Here is a 5702-nt window from a genome sequence, read left to right on the forward strand (position 1 = left end):
GTGCGAGTGTCCTCGTCAAATTATCCTTATATCCGAAGTCAAATATTCTAACTAATTGGGGACTTAAACTATAATTACACCAATTTTCCTTGTATATAATTCACCCCTGTTTTAATAAGTCCATTGACTAATAATCCATTCTCGTGTTCGGTTAAATGAACGATTATTAGTACTTATAAATATCCCGCCCATCGTGTTCGATCGAGTGTATATGGTTATTTATAGGTACGTCCAATTGTAAATCTTTATATTAAATTAACGAACTATCATTCAATTAAACAAATATAAAGCCCATTAATAGCTCATAGTCTAATTTCCACAAGTGTCGTTCTTTTGTCCAAACCCCAATTATGGTACAAAGCCCAATAACCTCGTCTTTAATATTTTAGCCCAACATCACGATTACTTCAATTTAAATAAGCATAATAATAACTCAGCTACGAGACATTAATTTAAAAAGGTTGAACATAACTTACAATGATTAATAATAGCGTAGCATTACACGGACAGAATTTCGACTTACACACTTACAATATTCGTTAACATACCCTTATTATTATTAAATTAAAATTAAAATTAAAATTATAATATATATATATATATATATATATATATATATATATATATATATATATATATATATATATATATATATATATATATATATATATATATATATATTATGTGAGAGATAGAGAGTAGAGAAAGATGTACAACATTCGACTGAATTTGTTGCTTTTTATAGGATGTGGCCTGCTACAGTGTTCCATGCGATCGCATGGCATTTGTGCCTTCTTGCCATGCGATCGCATTGCCTGGGAATCCAGCTCACAATTGTTTGTTTGCAAGTTTGCCGACGGTTTTATATATAATATAATATATATATAATTTTAAGAATTAATTATATATATTATATTATATTCATGTGTATAGTTGACTTGTAATTTTTAGTCTGTTGCGTCGAGCGTTGAGAGTTGATTCTGGTCCCGGTTCCGGATTTTCGAACGTCCTTTCGTACTATTTAATATCTTGTACTTTGCGTTTTGCGGCTCGTACTCTTGTAACTTTTAGACGTTTCTCATCAATAATTTGAACCTTTTGGATTGTACTTTGTACTTTTGAGCTTTTTGGTCGTTTGCGTCTTCAATTCGTCGAATCTGTCTTTTGTCTTCACCTTTTATTATTTAAACGAATATCACTTGTAAATAGAACAATTGCAACTAAAAGCTTGTCTTTCTTGAGGGATAATGCTATGAAATATATGTTCGTTTTTAGCATTATCAACGATATACTGTAAATGCAAACCACTTGAACAACACCTCAGGAGAACGCAAATACAGCGATGCGGCAAGATTTTCTAGTTCAGATTTAAGACACAAGATATGTGACACCGCTGATTTTTTTTTATTTTTTTTTAATACGTGGCGGAAGCATTTATTTATTAATTACAATATAAACATTAACTATTGCTAAGACAACCAGTGTCACGTGTCATTAAAACAATTTACATATTAACAGGAAGAGACGTAAATACATTCTGTTTTCAAAAGTACACGGTTCATATTTGTGACGACCCCGTCAAAACACTTAACGGGTCCGTCAGTTGGTCCCATAGCTTGATCGAACTTAAATGAATTAAATAAACAAAGTTGCATTCTTTTATTTCAAAATGTTGCCCAAAAAGGAAACAAACCCAAAATATGTAGTTTAAAACAACCCAACATGGTAATGAACCAAAAGTTGACGCAAAACATTGCCAACAAACCCACAATTTAAATTATCCAAAATAGAATGCAAACTTAAGTTTCATAAATAGTTTCATAAAATCTGCCCAAATGCATGCAGACTATTCTAACGACAGCGGAAGCATCAAATAACTCAAGTACCTGTGAAAACATGCAAGTAAACTGTCAACACAAAGGTTGAGTGAATTATAGGTTTAAATAAATAAGTAAACTTTAGACCACAAGATTTAAAAATGTTAGAAAACATTAAACATTATTCCATTATCAATGAGCCACCTGGTAACCACTTAACCCTTTATTTACCCTTGCCAAACACAATAAAAATATACACTTGGACAGTGTATCTACAACAAATTACGAAGTACTAAACATTCCGATTATAAATTGCTAGCGCGACTAGCTCGAAATGGGGTTGTCAAACCCGATAGATCTATCCGTAGGATTCGCGTTCACCGGTAGAAACCAATGATTACAGTTACCAGACTAGGGAATATTTTTGTCCAACTCACAATGAATAATTAAATTTAACTGTTACTTGTGTCTAAACGTAAATAAAAATCTGCATGTAATCACATCCCAAAAATATACTTTGAAAAGTATGTAAAAACGTGACTATAACTCACCTTAAATAGCAACTGAAGAAATCTCACAAACAAGCGAACAGCAAGTAAAGTAAAGTGATCAAGAAAGATCACAACGCCGACCTATAAATAAAGCAGGTCGAAATAAATAACTAACTTAGGCCAAGTCTTAGTATGATAGCTATTGTACATGTTGCAAGTAGGCATAGAACATTACTCAGCGAGCATCGGTTTGATTGGAACAGCATAAGGACACACACTTTCTATTTTTAGAAAGTTTCTACTTTTAGCAGGTTTCCATTTTTGGAAAGTTTTCTATTTTAGGAAAGTTTCTATTTTTGGAAAGTTTCTATTTTTAGAAAGTTTCCAAATTTAGAAAGTTCTATTTTTAGAAAGTTTTGAAGTTAGGAAAGTTTCCTTATTTAGAAAGTCAACAGAAGTCAACAGAAGTCAACTGAAAGTCAAAGTCAACCGAAAGTCAACTCAAAAGTCAACCTTGGTCAAACATAGTCAACATTAATTTGAAAAGTGTAAGTTATAATAATAACATAGGTTATAATGTTATTTAAAGTCAAAAGTGTATAATAATGTCTTAACATAAGTTTAATTAAATAAAATGAATTATTAAAGTTAATATAAGTTGAAATGTTATAATTAGTATAACATAAGTATTTAATTAATTAATTAAATATCAATCATAATATAAATATTATTAATTTATAATAAATTTTAAATCATATCATAAGTATTATTAATTAATAATGAATTATTAATCATATCATAAGTTTCTAATTAAAATTATTAAATCATAAGTATTTAATAATTAAATCATAATTAAATAATAATTAAGTCTTATAATAATTAAATAATTATTTAATATTCATTATAAGTCTTTTAAATATTTTTCAAAAACAAATTTAATACTTATCAAAAGTATTTTCCTTTAATAATAAAAGTATTATTAATCATAAATTTAATTAAAATGTTAATTAAATCATAATTAATAATTAAATGATATAATAAATATTTATATCATAAGTTTTAAATAATAATAATTACTTCTCTTATCATAAGAAATTAATTAATAATGAAATCCATTAATTTTAACATAAGTTTAATAATTAACCATAAGTTTTAAGTTTAAAAGTTCATCGGGTCGTATCTTGAGCCCCGGGTGTCGGTTTCGGGCAAGCCACATATGCAACTTCACCTACTCAAACCACCCGACACAATTATGAACTCAAGAACACTCCAAGAACAGTCCCTAGGTCGTGGATATCAGCCATGACAACATTTGGGAAATCAATTTACTCAAAACGGTAATTCGGGCACAACGGGTGAACCGTGGCTCGGATTTAAGTGACCCGAACATGAAAATTCATCCCACCATCAGTCCTAACCAAATGACACACCCTAAAGACACCAAGGATGGTCACAAAGTCGGACCCAACCTTGTTCATGCCAAGAACACCTTTCAATCTTTAACAAAAACCAAATTAAGTATATCTAGGGCTCCGGGAATCGAAACGACATGAATCCGGAGTCTAAAATTAATGTCTTGATGAGAGGAACTCATTTATATACTTTATTTTAACATTTATATCAGTTACAAAGTCAGAAAACACGAATCAAACTGCTGCCCAAATTTTACAAACCGAAAACATATGCAAACGAGTAATTCTACGCATCCAAACAACATTACAACAACTAATATACATCATACTAATAATATAAACTCAAAATACAAAAATATAAATAAATATGAAAAGTTCTAGGGTTAGGGTTTATACCCAAATCGAGAATCAAAGAATATGGATGTGTAGAGAACGGAGAGAGGAACACGATTGTATAAACGATTTGATGATCCAAGCAATAAAAAGTGGTGAAGATGGTGATGTATGGTGGTGGTGGCGAAGGCCTAAAAGGGAGAGGGAGAGAGGAGAGAGCAAAAATAGATTTTTAGGTTTAAGAATGCAAAGTGATAAAATGAAAATGAATGAGGAAAATGAAAAACAAAGGGGGTACTCCCCTCCCCTTTGGTTCGGCCGAATGGGGTGTGTGGGGTGGGCCCCACTAGCCCAAATTTGTTAAATGAAGAATTCCTTATGGCCCGAAAGCCCGAACGAATCCCGAAACGCGAAAACACGCTTACGCGATTAAAAATCCGGAAAGATAACAAACGCGCGACGAAAAATAAATATAAATACACCTAATAATAATATGACCTTAAAATATCATATTTAAAATATTTAGGATTTAAAAATCCCGAAAGCTCGACCGTTGGTTTAAAAACCGAAAAGATTCGCCGGATGGAAATCCGCGAGACGTAGAAACGTATAAATTAAAATATGAATACATATATTCACATAACACATAATAATTATTATATATATATTATTACAAAAATAATAATATAGGTTATAGAAATGACGTGGCACACTAACAGTTAACGGTCGTTAAATAATTAACGAAAAAAGATAACGGAAAAAGTAGGGTCGTGACAGTACCTCCCCGTTACGGAAATTTCGTCCCGAAATTTAAGCAGGCGCAGGGGTTGTCTCGGCATCTGAGAACAAATGCGGATACTTCTGCTTCATTTGGTCTTCACGCTCCCAAGTGAACTCGGGATCGCGTCTAGCGTTCCATCGGACCCGAACAATAGGAATTCTGCTCTGTTTAAGAGTCTTAACCTCTCGGTCCATGATCTCAACTGGCTCCTTAATAAAATGCAATTGCTTGTCAACTTGAAGTTCCTCCAAAGGAATAGTCGGATCAAATTCAGCCAAACACTTCTTTAAGTTCGAAATATGGAAAACATCGTGAACAGCACTGAGTTCTTGTGGCAACTTCAAACGATAAGCCACCGGTCCAACTCTTTCAATGATCTCAAACGGTCCCACGAAACGAGGACTTAACTTCCCTCTTTTACCAAAACGAATAACACCCTTCCAAGGCGAAACCTTTAACATAACACGATCACCAACTTGAAATTCAACATATTTCCTTCCTTTGTTGGCATAACTCTTTTGCCGACTTCTAGCAGTTCTCAACCTCTCTTTAATTCGCACAATCTTCTCAGTAGTCTCGTGAATAATCTCTGGACCTGTAAGTTGAGCATCCCCAACCTCTTTCCAACAAATAGGAGACCTACATTTCCTACCGTACAAAGCTTCAAACGGTGCGGCTTTAATACTTGCATGGTAGCTGTTGTTATAAGAAAACTCAGCTAACGGCAAATACTTATCCCACCCATTTCCAAAATCAATCACACAAGCTCGCAACATATCTTCTAATGTCTGAATGGTCCTCTCACTTTGACCATCCGTTTGAGGATGATAAGCGGTGCTCATATCAAATCTAGTGCCCAAGGCTTCTT

The sequence above is a fragment of the Rutidosis leptorrhynchoides genome, chromosome 1 (genome assembly GCF_046630445.1).
Source record: "Rutidosis leptorrhynchoides isolate AG116_Rl617_1_P2 chromosome 1, CSIRO_AGI_Rlap_v1, whole genome shotgun sequence".
Lineage (NCBI taxonomy): Eukaryota > Viridiplantae > Streptophyta > Magnoliopsida > Asterales > Asteraceae > Rutidosis > Rutidosis leptorrhynchoides.